The sequence below is a fragment of the Orycteropus afer genome, unplaced genomic scaffold (genome assembly GCF_000298275.1).
Source record: "Orycteropus afer afer isolate SDZICR_OR568_19922 unplaced genomic scaffold, OryAfe1.0 scaffold01035, whole genome shotgun sequence".
NCBI classification, from domain to species: domain Eukaryota; kingdom Metazoa; phylum Chordata; class Mammalia; order Tubulidentata; family Orycteropodidae; genus Orycteropus; species Orycteropus afer.
The window spans coordinates 60,025-67,880 of record NW_006922622.1 but is presented as its reverse complement, the minus strand read 5'-3'; the positions used below and the strand labels follow the sequence as shown (position 1 = coordinate 67,880).

At 46.5% G+C, this 7,856-nt stretch overlaps 1 protein-coding gene across 1 annotated transcript in view; it reads right to left on the bottom strand.

The window, feature by feature from the left end:
* LOC103212615 (olfactory receptor 13A1-like) overlaps nucleotides 1-7,856 on the bottom strand; it is a 23,330-nt gene that overhangs the window by 1,270 nt on the left and 14,204 nt on the right. The window lies entirely within an intron of this gene.

Genomic DNA, 7,856 nt, shown 5'->3' with positions numbered 1-7,856 from the left:
CTTGGGTTTCTGAGGCAGTATCACTATGGAAGTAGATTGCCCAACCTTCCTTCCGAGGAGTGGCTGGTGGGTTTGAACTGCCAGCCTTCTGGTTAGCTGTCAAAATGCCCTTGGTTTACTAATGAAAAGGAAAAACAAGCAAAGGGCAGATGGATGCTTAGTGGAGACCTGGTGTACAATGGTGGACCAACACTGAGTATGATCACTTGCCCTAAGTACTTTTAGGTGCTTGATTGTGACCCACTCACAGTGCCTCCACACCTCCACCCAGGAGGGCACCCTGAGGCAACAACCCTCCACCTTACATGAGAGGCAGAGAGGGGGCCTCTGGTCAGTGTGTCCCAGTCACAGACCTACAACAGACACCCTGGATACCTGGAGGTGGGGAATGGAGTCAGCAGAATGAAAAGGCAATGAGACCATAGAGGTATGGGAGGGCAGAGGAAAAGTTGATGTTACTGTTCAAGGAACAAGCATGTCACTCAGAACAAACACACCAGCAGCCTGCAGCTGGTGTTGGCCACTGTTCAAGGGTGGAGAGTGCTAGGTCTCTGTGAAGGACACACCTCCCTTTTCACTGAGGCAGAAGGTAGCCACCATATTCTATTCTAGCTGGATGTCTGGTAGCCCAGGAGCTGCCACCTGCCACCAGGATCCCCTGGCAGAGAGGAAGTCACCAGAGTAGGCAGGACTTCAGCCACAGGAGGTTGTGACAGTAGGGATCTTAAGAAGGATCCCACCCTAAGGCTGAGCTCTATGTTCTTGTGCAGATGGGGTTTCCTAGAACATTGGGGCCACAGAGACACTACAGCCTCAGGGACTTCCTGGATAGAAATCGGCAGGTCACACTTCTGCCTTCTCCCTGTCTTCAACCCCATCCAGGAGCCCTGTGGCTTTTGGGAGCTAGCCAAGACCCTCTGGCCATAAGGCCGAGAGCCAGCCTCCCCTGGCCAGATAAGCCCTGGGAAGCTGCCCAGACCTGAGTAGGGGCTGCAGAACCAAGCCTGGTACCCAGCTTCCTGGGTACAGACCCACAACAAGAACAGAGGGGTGGTTTTGCATTGGCCGTAAAGTGAGAGGGTGATTCTGCCAGCCTGATGCAGGTGGGCACATACATACCTGCAGGCTTAAAAAAAAAAAATACTGCCAGTTTGTCAATTCTGACTCATAGTGAATCCTACTGGGTTTCTGAGGTGGTAAACCTTTAGGGGAGCAGATTACCCCATCTTCCTTCCACAGAACAGCTGATGGGGCTAAAACTTCCAGCCTTCTGGTTAGCAGTCAAATGCCTTTGGCACTGCACCTCCAGAGCCCCTGCAGGTTAGGTATTGAGTAATCAAGGCCAAGTAGACTCAAAATCTGCTTAAGGGAATGAGTGGAGTGCCTAGTCTTCAACGGTCTCCTCGTAAGCTGGTTCATATGATTTCCAGCATCCTAACTAGGGCATCATTGAGGATCATGCTCACAAAGAAAGCTTTCTGTTGTCTCTGCAGTGCAGTTACATATCAGTATCCTGGGAGTGTGGTCACAGTCCTGGCCATTTGGGACACTTGGTCTATATTGTGTGCACTCCAGCAGCTATGCTGGCCTCCCTGACTCCCTTTATCAAACTCTTGCCAAAAAGGATCTGGGGAGCAGACCACTGTGCATTAGAGGGTCACCAGCCACGAAAGGATCATCTCTTCACATCTCTTCACTCAGCCACAGTGCTGTTGACCCCATTCAAGCTTCCAGTGTTTATACCAGTGCTGTCTGTAGCATGCTGTCCTGAATTCTTCCTTCATTTAAAGAAGAAAATGAAACAAAATAGAATAAAATAAGCAACTCTTGTCGTGCATTTGGGACCTGTCTTAGTTCTCTAGTGCTACTGTAAAAGAAATACCACAAGTGGGCAACTTGAACGAACAAGTTTATTCTCTCACAGTTTAACCAAACCAAACGTACTGCCATTGAGTCGGATCTGACTCATAGAGACCCCTCCTTGGGTTTCCGAGGCGGTATCACTACAGAAGTAGATTGCCCAGTCTTCCTTCCAAGGAGTGGCTGGTGGGTTTGAACCACCAGCCTTCTTGTTAGCAGTCAAATGCCTTAGGCACTACACCTGAATTCAGAGCACTGGCTCTAGGAAAAGATTTTCTGTTTGTGTCATGTGTCAGCTCTGTCCTTGTTTCTTCAGGTTGTTTCCTGGTTCCTTGGAGATCTCCATCTGTCTTGACATTAATTTTCTCTTGCTGCTGCTTCTTTTGCTGCTTGGTTTAATCTTTTTTGTATCTCAAAAGAGATTGATTTAAAATATACCCTACATTAATTTAACTCACTAACATAACAAAGGCAGCTCATTCCCGAATGGAATTATAACAACAGGCACAGAAGTTAAGATTTACAACACATATTTTGGGGATGAAATTCAATCCATAGCAAGTCTTTTCCAGGATGGCTTCTCTGTTCAGTTGTACTAACTCCAGGAGTTGAGCACACAGAATGGGAGAGCCAGTGGTCCTGGCAGGGTCCACAAAGCACTCCACTTACCAGTGAGTAAGCCTATTGTGGCAGGACCAAGAGAACTTGAGTTCCAACCTCATGCTGCTTCTTGCAGAGGACACACAGAGCTAAGGCTGTGTGGTCAACATAGTCAGTTTGGCTGTTCCACCAAAGAGCTTGGCTATTTAGTCATTGACCCAGCTGTGTGTGCAGACAAGGGCTACCGGCTTCAGCAAAGGAAACCTCAGGACACACAGGTGATTCTGAATCCCAGATCAACAAGGAGTGCATTTTTACTGTAAGAATGCTGAGATACTTATCCAGAACATCCTTTGTTATGCATCTGAAATGCAAACTTATCTGAGCACTTAGTATTTTTCCAGATGTGATGCCAACAGCCCCGTCTCTGCAATCAGGGAAGCACCTAGTTGAGGTGAATGTGGTTGACAGAATCCGGTGGGCCACGGATCTGAGGACTGTGTCCCTGTCCAAAAGCCATACTCACTTCATGCTCACCCCCAATGCCTCCCACAGGCAGCTGGGCTCAAGCCAAATACCTGCCTCTGGGGCTAAGGAGCCGAGTCCATCTCTGAGGCCCTGTTAGGTGCAAGTGAATGTGAGGGACCTCCGCACATCACAGCAAGAGTGAACAGGCACTGTGCAGGTCTGAGGGCAGACAGGGTGGGAGGGTGTGGACTTGGTAAGGAGATGAGGAGGCCATGAAAATGGGTGCTCAGAATGAGGAGGTGGTAGCATTGATGGACAAGAAGACTTGTGGGCTTTGATGCAGATGTAGTTTGGGGAATGAGCTCACCCCTGCTCCCTGAAGAAGAGTCCATGGCTGGGATCTGCACTGCTGGTCTCTGACTCACTTCTGAAACCTGTCCATCGTGGTTTTGTGGAACCTTGAGTACAGCTGTTCATGAGCTCTTACTGAAAGCAAAATGCCCCATTTTCTGAAAATGGGAAAAATCACATAATATGAATCCCTTACCTGGGCTACTCAAGGAGCTGTGGTGGCATAGTGGATAAGGCATTTGGCTGCTAACCAGGAGATCACTGGTTCAAACCCACCAGCTGCTCTGGGGAAGGAAAATGGGGAAGTCTACTTCTGTAAAGATTTTCAGCCTCAGAAACCCAATGGGGTTGCTATGAGTCAGAATCAACTTGATGTCAGTCAATTTGGTTTTTGGTGACAGGGCTGCTCTGGGCATTCAGGAATGAGCTTCTTGTAGAGACTGTGAAGAGGAGAAAGAGTGACAAACAGATACACACAGAGAAAGGGACAGAGACACATGAACAGAGAGAAACTCACAGAGAAGGAGCAAGCATTGTGGCTGTTCTCCCCCTCCCCCACCTGGTCCCCCACTCCCAGACACTTTGAGCCCTGAGCTGCAGAATCCACCAAGTAGGGCCACCCAATCCAAACTCCTTTTTCCCTTATCCTCCTTCTCTTTCGTATTGCAACTCAGACTTCTCACTAAACATCATTCACAGAAACTCATTTATGTCCTGATTTGAGAAAGACCCTGGGTCTTAGTGAAATGATTCTCTTTGAGGTAACTGCCACAAAGGCAGGAGAAAGGCTCAGCACAATATTTTAAAGCAATTCATATCAAAGCTTTTTTATATCTCGTGAAATATCCCACACAAGCCCCTACAATAGGTCTACCCACACACTGCCAGTGTCCATGTGCCCAGTGAAGTGCTTGCCCCTTCCAGTGAGGATATGTGTCCTTGTCCCTTAGCCCAGAGTAGAGGACCCTACCCTTACCCAGCCAGTTGCTCCAGCACAGCCATGGTCTGCTGCTCAGGAGTTCAGAAACATAGCTGGCAGCAGGTGACCCTGGTTTATGTAGAGGCATCCCTGGCCATATGATGTAACTATGGAAGTCTCCATACCCTTGGGAGTCCTGCTCTGAATCTCCCAGAGATAGCATCAGCCTTGGCTGTGACCCATGACCAGAGTAACTCCACCAAGGTCAGCAAGAGGAACTGTCCTTCACAAAGAGGGATATTGCCCTTCAGAGGGGCCACCAGACTCACTCTTATTATTCTTCCCTGACACAGTCCCCCACATGTTCTTGTGGGTGAGAACCAGATGCTTTGTGCCAGCAGAAATGACCTCATTGGAAATATCCCTGAATGGGGTAGGATCTACAATTGGACAGACTAGGGTTGGTGGGTCTCTGGTGAGATCCCAGTCCCCACTCTGTAGTCCCCAAGGTCTCTGCAATATTAGACAAATCGTGCCACATTTATTTTCCTCAGAAAGCACCCATGAATGTGCTAATTATTTTATACTGAAAAATGATACCTCGCCACCTCTTATGTGAACTTGTACAGGAATTAATTAGTAGGAAAATAAATATGTCAGTCACATTGAAAATGGCCAATTAGCAATGTAAGTGCTATTTATCTGGGAAAACTATTTATACACAAGAGAATGAAAACTTGGTTTTGATCATGTTTAGGTAGCAGAAGATAAGTTGATGTGAGTCTCCCCCAGGCAACTGCTTAGTGTAAGCTAGATTTTTTTTTTTTTTTTCCTAATATATCATGTGCTTCTATTAATTCACCTAGAAGGCATTAGGTGATGAATGGAATTCCACCAAATTTTTAGGATTTGCTTACATTTAAAAATATGTGTTTTAACCTGTTGGTCTTGAAGGCTCATTCACCAATCACTTAGTTGTTAGTAGCAGAGTATGATTCTGGAGCTGTGGTGATGACTGAGAGAGAAGCTGGGTCCTTGAGAAGTGCTCAGCCAAGAACAAGGGTAACAGACCATGGTACTTCTGGAGAACACATCTGTCAAGTGAATCAAGAGCTGGAGTTTCTGCTTTGGGCAGGAATACACTTGAACAAGCGCCCTCTTTGTATGTTAAGTGTAGTCACAGTGCTGCTGGCTGGGGATTCTTTGCTTCTGTGGTGGGGCTGGTGTTGATGGGAACATCATCACCATGAGAAGCTATGGATTGGTTGGATGGTTGAGTGCGTGGTTTGGAGAGGAGAGGGAGAAGGGTCCCCACGGACTCTTCACCACCCACTGACACTGAAGCCCAAGTGCTGCTGCTGGGTCATGCCTTTGCTTCAGGATTTCAGGACACGAGACTAGTAATGACCCATTGCACAGTCTGAGCTGTTGGCTTCTTGAGGTGAGCCATTTTTCAGATCCTTTCCAGGGATGGGAGATCATGCACAGACACTTCTATGAGCTTGTTCCACGATGATGGGAGGGCTCAGACAAAGGCAGGATGGGGTGTGGGTATCTCGGTCTGGGTCTGAGCACAGAGAAGGTGCATAGGGAAGTCTTAGAGGCCCTGCTGGCCAAGGGGGACAGTCTTCTGCTTCTCTCTCTTGTCCTCTTCTGTGCTCTTTTCCTCCTTATTTGGCCAATGCTGAGGGTTTTTAAAGTCAGATATAGGTTTGCATGGAAAAGCATTAGGCAAGTAAATATATGTGAAAACTTGAGATGAAACGAAGACAGGAGGGAGAGTAGATTCAAAACAGAGCCTTCAGGCAGATGAGACAGGGCCATCAGCAAGTAAGTGTCACTTCTTCTCACAATTTCAAACATGGGGAGACAGTCCAACATCCAAAGTCACAATGTCATGGGAGGTCTGACCTCAGGCTGTATAAATATTCAGTCCTTCTGTGTCTCCTTCTAGTGCTTCCCCTCTACTATAAATTCTGTTCAGCAGTAGGTAGCTCCTGAAAAACACTGTGAATATTGTGAATTTTATGTGTCCCTTGAGGTTTTAGTGTGTGTATGTGTGTGTGTGTGTGTGTGTGTGTGTGTGTGTGTGTTTATTTAAGTATGGGTGCTGTGGAGCCAGGGATTGGTGAGCAAGCACCTCATATCCTTTGGGAAAATGTGGAATAGAAAAGTTTAGAGCCACTGGGCCAGGAATCCACCTGGTCTCTGGACTCCTACTTTAACTACAGTTAACACCTTATCAGTAGCAACTCACAGAGAGGAGGCTGGTCTGTAGTTCTTCTGAAAAGACATAAGAAGTATAACTCCACTGCTTTTATCTCATAAAGACCTCCAAACTCATGCTCAGGCTTCTGTGTTGACTAGGTTGACATTTTTTTCACAATTGCTTTTATCTAAACCTCTGCTTTGAGGCCAAAGACTGGTCATGACAAGGACTGATATGTGAGTTTCCTTCTCTCTTCTGTGAAGGATGGCTTTTATAGTAGGAACATGTACAAATCCAAGTTCTCAGATGTTCTATGAATATTTCCATCAGTCTTATTCACCTTATATTCACTCATTCACCATCCACCTGCCTCCCACATACTCTCCTGTCCATCTATCCATCACTCATCCATCCATTCACCCACCTTCCCATCCCACTCTTCCATTTACTGTCCCTCCCTGCCTCTCTCCCTCTCTTTGCTAATTACCTTATGCCTATACTTCACTCACCCCTCCCTTTCTTCCTTCTTTTTGCACAGTTGGAGGAGGGGTTTCTGTATTCTGCACCAGAAATCTTCCTCTCTGGGACCCTGTGAACAACAGAGGACTCCAACTACATATCAATGAGAAAAAGATAATGAGTAGATGAGGTCTACAGATCCTCCTCACAAATCCTGTAGGCAAAGAAACCCTTGTGTCCCGGTGGGGAAGGGCAGCTTCCTAATTTTTGCAATCTGCAGACACTTACTGAATTTCATCCATGTGCCAGAGATTGGGCATTGTTCTAGGACACAATTGCTATATCACCATATCACCACCTTACAGCTGCTCACAGGCCAGATGATTGAACACAAGAAACAGCAATGATCATATAGAATGCTGAGTGTTAACAATCACATACATGCACATTCATAACATTTTCACATACACTCACAATGCACACATTAACTCACATACACTCACACACTCACACATACTCACTTACATAAACTCACATGTTTGTGGTTGTTAGGTTCCGTCAAGTCAGCACTGATACATAGAGACCCCATGTAAAACAGAATGAAACACTGCCTGCTCCTGTCACAGCTTCACAATACTTGCTATACCTGAGCCCATTTTGCAGTGTCAATCCATCTTGTTGAGGGCCTTTCCCTTTTCAGTTGACCCTCCACTTTACCAAGCATGATATCCTTCTCCAGGGAATGGTTCCTTTTGACAACACGACCAAAGTAGGTGAGACGAAGTCTGGCCATTCTTGCTTCCAAGGAGAATTTCAGGTGCACTTCCTCCAGGACAATATCTGTTAGTTCTTTTGCAGTCCATGGTACCTTCAGTATTATTCACCAACACCACAACTCAAAATCATCAATTCTTCGTCAGTCTTCCTTATTCATTGTTCAACTCTCACATGCATATGAGAATGTTGAAAATACCATGGCTTGGGTTAGGC